Here is a 10,382-nt window from a genome sequence, read left to right on the forward strand (position 1 = left end):
GGTTATTGTCCGCACAGTCATCTCTATCTGATGGGGGATAATTTACTCTTATCAGTTCCATAAGAGACGCGTCGTATTAGAAGACACGAAAATGTAGTTTATTCAAATTGAATATTCAAGTCGGTGCTATATGTCGTTATATACTGAATCGGTATTAGAGAAAATGAAAATTATTTATCATTCTGCCCAGTCATCCATGTAAAGATGACTATTATTTGCCATTATTTGCAAAAGTGTAACTATTATTTTCGTTCAATAGAAGGAATGGATAGAAATGAAAAGTCAAAAAATCATTCATGGCTATAACTTTCAATTAAGAGTAGAATAATTTTCTACTCAATCAGTCAAGTTGTCAACTTCCAAGGCCCTACGAATATCCCAATTCTGGTCCCTATTACATCAGAAACTGTTCCATTACCTCCATTTTTTTCCAATAAACCTCCATTCGATAATAATACTCAATTCAGTATGTTCATGAAAAAACTCACACCAGTGGAATGTCCTCTACAAGTAGTCTTATAAAAAAACGTCTGCTGAGAATTGATTCAACAACGATTTACATGACATCAAAGAGTACTGAAATTTTTTGATTGAAACTCGTAAAATGCATAATATTACTAGGACGAAATGTAGAGAAAGGAATAACTATTGACGACGCTATATAAGTTTTGAAAGATGCTCAAATTGAATTTAATGATGGCCTTTAAAAAAGACTATCAATTCCTGAAAAAACAGTCTGGATGTCTTTCAGGGCTATAAGAGAGACTCAAGTTGAAAATTAGATTGTGTCACTTTCCTACGTATTCTGAAAATATGATTAAAACATATTCAAATTGAAAGGAATATATTTTTAAAAAAGAATATTTTTTGAAAAAGGAAGGTTTTGGCTCCCTTCTCCATCTTTTTAGAAAAAAACGTGGGAATTTTTGAAAATAATGAAAGAAGCAAGCAAACTACAAGATTCATATATCATTGGTATGAAGATGGAGAAATTGGAATCCGAAAGCTTTTTCTAATTGAAAATATTATTTATGCACTACGAAAAACGTTATTTTCAGATGATCCAACTATTGCTCTCGAAGGGTTGATTGAATTAAACACATTTTTGGAACAAAATGGCTTTCAGTTCGCCAACTATTTTTATGGGCAACATGAGGGTTCGGCGTTGTCTCTTTTCATGGTTAATCTGTTCATGAGCAGATTTGCAAGTATAAAATTCACGTATAGAATTAGTAATAACGAAGAAACACTTCTCCTGGATGTACTAGTTATTGAAAATGTCCATGACTGCTTACATTTTCCTTGAGCCAAGAGTGGTATGAGAAAAAAAAAGTTGTTAGGGAGATAGCTGAAAGCAACGGGTATCTATCGAACATAGTGGATTAATTAATTAGAAAACAAAAATTTAGTGAGTATCTTCCTAATACCTCGAGTTTTTTAAAAAACTAAGATTCTAAATTTATAGTGCTTCCTCATGAACCCAAATACACCAATGGGTTGGTCCGAACGTTCAAAAATTGAATATAAGGGTGGATTTCAAAACTGCACGTACACTTCAACAAGTGTTGCGCAGTCCGGAAGACAAGACGTTGTAAAAAGAAAAGTCTGGGATTCACGAAATAAGCTGCGAGAATTGTGATAAGAAATTTGTTGGTCAAACCAAACGGACTATATTAGCTCGCTACAAGGAACATGTGTGGCATGTTCGGTTTCATACACCGGAGAAATCTACTGTCATTCAACATGCCATAGAGAACGATCACAGGATAAGTGAGGAATATTCAAACAATTTTGAGAATGGTACATGACATCAGGTTTCTGGATGCCTTCGAAAGTTTGGAAAGTATGGAATGAGTTCTATGAATAGCGACAAAGGTCCTATTTCTAACAGCCCTTTGGTTTTGTACGTTATAATTATAAATAAAAAGCAGATAAATGTTAGAGAAAAAATGTAGGGGATAGTCACTAACATGGAGGAAATACAAAACAAATTAGAGGTATTGAAAATCAGGTAATTCAGCTAGGAACAATAACAGATAGTAGTTAGGTACTGCTAGCAGTTAGTAGTTAGGCCACTATAGTAGTAAACATTAGTCATAATAATCTCCTGAGGACGCTAACTTGGTTAGCGAAACGTACGTTGAGAGACCGTGATTTTTGTTCTGGTGTTGGGAAAGTGTTTTCGATAGATACATTTTTGTCCACTTAGGAGGACAATGAAAGTATTTTTTCAGGTCGATACTACAACAGGCCCTTGTTGAGATATTTGGAAAGAACTGAAATTCCTGAATTTTATTCATTGGCTCTACCATTTCATATGATTGAAATAAGACAGGGTCGTTTTGTGTTTGTTCTGAAGTTTACTTCATTGGATTCCATCAACATTTTTCTTCAGTATGGGCATTTGATTTCCTTCGTCAATTTTAGTAACCACTATTATAAAAAAATTTGCCTTGTATCACAAGCTGGATCACAAACCGGAAAAATATTATTAGTCAGGTCATAAAATTCCCCGCCAGAGTCTTAAAGATGTTTTGTGGAATTGGGCGCGGTGGTAGTGCGCCCGACTCACGATCGGAAGGCAGTGTGTTCGATTCCCGCCTCGACCGGATATTTTTCTCGAGAGAGTTTATCTGGTTGAAGCTGGGATGATTCTGTAACCGTGTTATGAATCACACGTTGAAAGGTGAGACCTCGTTAGTCCTTAGCTCGCACAAGTTTCTCAACTTCTGAGAGTTGTCGTTCGTATGAGGCCGACAGCTGATTAACGGAAAAATAGATTTTGAACAGTTTTTTTTTTTAATAGGAAATAGCAAAATTCTTCGTATCTACAACTCAAAGACAATGAGTTTGAAAGTGAATTATCTTTTATATTGTTGCAGAGCAGAGAAAGATGGTCTCGACACAAATGAAGTATAAAAAGTTTGGAAAATGAATTGAAATCTGTAGATGAGGGTCAAAAGGAAAAAATACAATATCTACCTCTAAGAACTGATAATCAAATACTTACTTGCATCGACTTGATACTGATAATTTTATTCAGTGTACCAAAGTAGTCATCTAACGGTACATAGAGGAAACAATGCTTGATATATGCAAATATAAGATAAATATAAAATCAAATAAACGATTCAATAATATTATCTCTATAAAAAAACAGTTGTTTTCACTTGATTTTTACAATATTAATGTTTTTGTCCTCGGAGAGAGGTGAGTGAATGAAGTATTTCATTAGTTCAGCAACAATACGTTTTTTATCCACCTAAACTAATAAACTAATAAATAAATAAACTGGAAGTAGATTTCCATGGGAATTCCATGGTTATCCACGCTTTTTATAGGTCCCCCTCCACTTGCGTCGACACGTTTATGGAGAACCTACAAGATAAATAAGAAATCAAAATGGAAAGTAGGGAATACAATTTTTTCATAGGAGATTTTAACATAGATATTCTTAAAGAGAATATATTATTTAACATTATTTAACAACTATGGCCGAGTTTGGATACAAATCTCTTATAAATGCACCAATACGCCTCAAGGCTTGCCTTGATCACATCTTCATCAATACCTCCAATAACAATATTGATACTCTATTATTCATTACAGACATTACAGACCACTCAACCACGAGTGTCGAAGTGATCACAGGAAAAAAAATGAATGCAAAATTCAATGAAAAATCAACTATAAAGCATTTCGATGAAAAAAATAAATCATTGAAAGAATAAAATACACAAATTGGCAAAACATCTCTTCAGATAAAGACTTAGATGAAAAAACAGAAAAGTTCGTGATATATTTAAAAAACGAAGTTGAACAATCTACCCGTTATGTACAAATAAAATGAAATGAAAAAAAAAGAGGACTAGGTTTCGAAAGATTTGGTTAATTCTATCAACAAGAAGAACAATATCACCAGATCAGGAAAGATCCAAATAATACACGTCTGAAAATGGATTATCACATATCATGGCAATATAATAAGATATGTCCCAGTATTAAATATAATTCAAAGTATAGGTGTCAATATAAACAACAAAAAAAAACATATAATAAATCACAGCAAAGTTCCATTGTAATATTCATCAAGATTATAGTACGCTTTCGTTGCAAGGCATCTTTAACATGATTTCTGAACTTTTCGTAGAATCTTTCCTTCCTAATTTTGTGAGGTATGTGATTATAGAGCTTTATACTTTCATAAATTTAGGAATACTTTGTCTGACATTTTTTTTGGAACAGGAAGATGTATTTTATTTTCTGTTACTTGCCGGGTTATGTAATTTTTATGTTCCGGAGTTCCAACCATATTATATTTTTTGTAAATCAGGCAAGCAATTTCCAGTATGAAAATACACGTAAGAATTTTTCTTCTCAAAAATAATGGTCTGCATGACTCACGCACTCTCACTTTGCAAAAGTATCTAACCGCTCGCTTTTGCAAAACAAACACTGAATGAAAAAGTTGCGGACTGCAAAAAAAATAACCAAGTATACCCTGACATGAAATATAATACTGGCATGTTAAAGACACCCACATAATATCGAAAAAACATCAGTAGAATGAAAATACTACTAAATAAACGTAATATTAACATAGCATATGAGACTTGTAATTCCTGTAATAAAGAATAACAAGTCACAGGTGTTTCGATCACCAAGTGATCATCTTCAAGAGAAAGATTAAAGTTGGTGATCGAAACACGAGTCGAGGTGTTGAAATAACGATTTAGTATTGAGAAAAAACTCCAGTAATAGTCATTACTACAACACAGGTTCCAAACAGTGCATCACAAGTCACAGATAGACAAGCAAAGCAGAACACGTGTCTAGATATTTCAAAACGAGTAAAAAATTTTAAAAATATTTGTGAAAATTGTTCAATTATTATAATGGATAGTGTTATTGATTTTCATCAAGTGACGGGTCAGTCCATTCATAACACATTTTATAATGAAAGTCTTTATCTTGGGACGTTTCAATTAACTTTTATGAAACAGGTTGATAGGTTTGTTCACATTCACTGACATATTTGAAGTATTTTGAGAAATATTACAGCCTCTAGTACAGTGAATTGAAGTTAGGGTTAGCAATTTCATTTCTATAAATACAATTCCAGTTTATTGAATATAAAATCTCTTATGTGATATGGAAATTCTGAAGGATTCAATAGAATTTCCATACACTAGCATAACGTAATGAATGTTTGACACACAAATCAATTGAACATGAGAGTTTACCGACTGTTTCGAATAGTAGGTGCACAAAGAAAATGCACAAAGGATGAAATTCAATATGTTATTGTGTTATGTGTTGTACATGATTTCCAATTCAGCAACAGCAGATGACTGTAGTATTATACTCATTTTTCTTCGCTGAAAACTGATTTCGTGTTCTTATTATAGTTTGCTGACAAAGAAGTATGTGGTCTTATTCTTGGCATAAGCAAGTGTCATCTGCAAAGCATTACAATTTCAGATGTGAAGTGATTTGGTGATTTATACTGAAATGAAGGAAATAGGAGAAGAAGACCCAATGACTTTATTTGAGGAACGCTTTTTCAAAATTACCTGACAGTTTTTTTTTGGTTTTTGGTGAAAAACGTATATTTCTCTATAGGTTATATAATTTATTGGAGAGTCGAGGTAAATGCAATGGACCAAAGGAAGTAGTAATAGCGGATATTCCATTGAATAATACTCTTTGGAATTTCCGTATGTGTCAATTTTATACTAGAGTATTCAATAGAACATTGTACAAGTGAAAAAAACCACATATTACTCACTAGCGTAAAAGTTTGATGCAAATCAAGCGAGTGAGAAATATGTCATTTTCTCACGCATTGTACACTTTAATTTTTCTTGTTGTTATGGAAACGCCGACAATGGGCTACTTGGATATTGCACGCGAATCGTCGGCGTAGCGTTGTCAACATGGAGAACGTGTCATATCAATCTGACATGTAACAATTCATGACTCACTTGGGTTATCGTGGTAACAATGAGAAATTATTTCTCACTGTAATGGCGGATATTTCTCACTGCATTTTAAACGTATGAAAATGATGAGAGAAGTGACTCATTGTATCTCATCCGTAGAAAAAAGATATTGTTTGACACTGTTTTCAGCGAGGTGTAATTTTTATTTTTTTCTGAACTTGGAAAGAGTGTTGATATTTTTCAGAGGTGCTGGGAGCATATTGTAGAGTTTGTGAAACAATGGTAGTTGTATTTTTTCGGTGAATCTACTTACTAATCTATTTACAATGGTCATATTCTTCAATGTTTGAATAAATCCATATCAGGCTTTGGAAAGTATATCAGGATCTGTTGTGTAGTAATTTGGTATCACTATAATCTATTTTCTGTCTGTTTTTGTTTTTCCGTTAATCAGCTGCCGCCCCCATACCAACGACAACTCTCAGAAGTTGAGAAACTTGTGCGAGCTGAGGACTAACTCTTTAGCTTTAACGTGTGATTCCTAATATAGAGAATCACTTGTATGCATTATGCATCACTTTGATACATACATTAATTTTTTCATTTTGCAAATAGGTAGTTTCAATAGTAGTCACTGGATTTTTCTTTTTAAAAATGTCATTATGAGAACTAATCGAGTCGAAGAAGGGTGATATCTTTCATTAATTCTGTAATCTCGCATTAAAAGCAAGTTTCATATGCGACTTCATTAACGACTATCATACACTCTTATGAATAATTTCTCCTAAGAATTTTTCTTCAATCAAAAATATTTTGGAATTTGTAATATCGCATGTGATTTCTGTGGCTCAATCGTTTGTCAAATAAACTTCCTAAGAAAACACATTTCAAGTTCATTAATTTTCATAACTTCCAGATAATTGAGCTTTGATTATTTATTGTCTATGTGTGAAATTTCGAAATCCCCGTTATGGATATAATTTTCTTCTGAAAGATTATTTGAATATGTTGAACTTGTTTATCTATTTACAAAGTTCATATGATGTTCCTGGATGTGATTCCTAAATGTTCTGCCAGTTTGACCAATATATACCTTTGGACAAGTTGTTTGTCCGAAATATGTTAAATCTCCATAATTTTGATTTTGATTTTTTAACACATCAATAGGCAAAACGTCACCAATAGGCAAAACATCCGCAATAAGCAAAACGTCCCGTCCACTTTTGCGTAGACTTTTTAGGAAGTATTCTGTCTATTAATTCAGCTTTGAATTCCTTGTTCACTGCGATTTTCCTAATTATATTGAGTTCTTTATTGATATCATCCATTAAAAAAAACATTGACATGCTATTATAAGATGCTATTTTGTATTGATATGGATGGGTAGAATCGAAATGATTAGTATTATCACTATGGAAAGGTTTGTGATAAATTGAAAAATCATTTTATGTTGTTCACTCTACTAATTGTCGAGCCAAAAACAATTATTCAGCTCGAGCTGTCTGCCTCTACTTCCATAGTGAATTGAATGTTTTCATGTATTTTGTTATTATCCCTATGAAAAATATCTAATTGTCTCTTAGTACCTGTGAAACATACTGAAACAACATCCACATATCCACGCCAATAGAAAAAATACTCAATTATTAGTATGCTTAAGAATCGACTTCTCTGCGTTATCAATGAACATTTTCGCAAGTACGGGGCTCAACGGAGTTCCCATTATTGAACCTTTTGAAGAGGAATAAATATTGTTGTTGAATTGAAAATGATTTTGTTTAAGACAAAACGACAGAAGTTTAATGATTTTTTCATAACTGGGTACACCCGATTTTTATCTAATAATTCTACAACTAAAGTAATAGTATCATCAGGAGGGATGCACACATCGGAAGACATAAATTTTGCGTTGACTAGTAGAGATATGTTCTTTATTTTATTTATCAAGTCATATGATTTCCGTTCCCTAAATTTTGGTTAAAATAAATGAATGAATAAAATATTGAAATTGGAAACATCCAAAATGAAGAAATCAGGAGTGTATGAATTGAATTGTGAAACTTGTCCAATGGTCAAACTGGCAGAACATTTAGAAATCGTATGCAGGAACATCATATGCGCCATGTGAATAAGAAAACGAGTTCAACATATTTAAATCATCTTTCAGAAGAAAATCATATCTTTATAGAAATTTCGAAATTTTACACGTAGAAAATAAATAAAGCTAATAAACTTTAAAATTCAAACATCTCACTGAATAACCGATTGGATTCAAATAGATTACCATTATTGAACTTGTTTTATTAAGATTCGATGTAGACATATTATTATTGATGTAGAAGTGATATAATATGATACAGGTAATTATAATTGCGGATGTACCTTGGATACATAAAAGTTGAGTAGATGCTTCAGGTAATTTTTATCGAGTAAGTACTTGAGTATGTAGTTCTCAATGGTGATTATTTGGGGGGTATAAAAATCAGACTAAGGAATTAACTTTTAGTATGCTATTTTTCACTACGAAAAAGCTACTGGGGTAGCGAAACATGTCGTGATATTTTTTTTTGAAAAAAAAAAATATGTGAAAATCATATCATAAGGTGAAGTTTATGAAATTCTCATACTAGTTGGCAATATATCAATGATATTATAGTGGTCATCTTAAGAGCTTCGTAACTGAACAGAAGGATTGAACAATCAAAAACATTTTCAATTGAAAAATGTAAATCAAAAATATTATTTAACGAAATCCTCAGCCGCGATAAACTCAAAATATATATCTGACGGATTTTTACACTATTTGTGGATCAAGAAGCAGACTTGTGGGTAGCAAAAGAAGGTTTTCATCAAAAACGCTGCCTAATTCCTGAACGGTAAGAAATCACATGTCCTTTATGGAATGCCGTTTTACTTTTTATTGTCACAAATATTCATTCCTCAATTTATTCACCTAACAATTTATTTGTTTGAATTCAATTGATTCATGCATTTCTTGGATACATTAAAAATGATTGTAGGCAAAATTTGTTCTATTTTAAATGACACTCGATTTAAAATGTTTCATGAATAAAATTGTTATTTGAATAAAAAGGACTAATGAAATAACTTGAAGCTTTTATTGATTCCGAAGAAAAATATTGTTTCAGAGTATTGGAAAATGGAACGCCAATTTACTATATATTATGCTGAAAAATAATCTATATACATATAGTTCAACTCAGCAATGAACAAACATTTTTATTCAACAGTCAATGGAATGTATTATTCGAGTAAATTCAACAAACGTTTCAATTCCGCATATAATTTTGACCTTTGAATAAAATGTTAGTTATCTATATGACTGTTGAATTATAATGAAACTTCAAATTCACTTTCTGAAAGTAAGTTTGGAAATAAAATTTCAATGAATATATTTGAATGACTGTCAAAGTTTTTCCATGAAACATTGTTGGTAATAAAAATAGACTTTCGTTTGTCTGATTATATGGCAAATTAACTTTCCATACTAAATATTTTTCTATGAATAATAAAGATGGTTATATTTCAATTTTATTGAAAGTGTTGAATATTTCCAACATTCACTGTGATTCATTCAATCTAAAATTTGCTTACAACTTTTATGCAAAACATTATCAAGCAAGTATCATTTTATTTCATCAATCTTTTTAAATCTTTGATGATTTGAAGAGTTTGTTGTATTTGAAAGATACATTTAAAACGATTGTTGATAATTTCAATTCGGCGCTGGTATCGAGCGGATTTATCAAGAACTTCAAGTATTACATATGGCAACATGCCAGTTCATTTATAGTACGACAAAACGCCGTTCAACTGTGGCGCCGAATAAAAATTATCAACAATCAATTCAATTCATGTATCACTGAAATTCAACAAACAAAATAATTCAGCTCATTTCAAAGGAATATTAATAACTGGTATTTTGTAAAAATGAATTGTTTTGACTGTTGCATTTAGGTGATACACGAATTGAATTGATTGTTGATAATTTTTATTCGTCGCTGCGGTCGAACGGATTATTACCGTACTATGACCAACGCCGTACATATATAGCTCCACAAAAATACGCCCGACGTCAGCGCCGAATAAAAATTATCAACAATCAATTTAATTCATGTATCACTGAAATTCAACAAACAAAATTATCCAGCTCATTTCAAAGGAATATTAATAAAAAGGCGTGGCACGGCGTTTTACTTTCTATTGATATTTTGTAAGAATGAATGGTTTTGATAGTTGCTTCAAGGTGATACATGAATTGAATTGATTGTTTATAATTTTTGGTCGGCGCTGCGGTCGGACGGAATATTGTGTTACTATCACTAGACTATCATGTAGCCAGATTTAGAAATTCACCTTCTGCAAGAATCCGTTCGACGCTAGCGCCGAATTAAAATTATCAACAATCGTTATAATTCA

Source organism: Leptinotarsa decemlineata, unplaced genomic scaffold, assembly GCF_025532065.1.
Source record: "Leptinotarsa decemlineata unplaced genomic scaffold, Ldec_3_MD MMD2_tig00078422_RagTag_RagTag, whole genome shotgun sequence".
In the NCBI taxonomy this organism is placed as follows: Eukaryota; Metazoa; Arthropoda; class Insecta; order Coleoptera; family Chrysomelidae; genus Leptinotarsa; species Leptinotarsa decemlineata.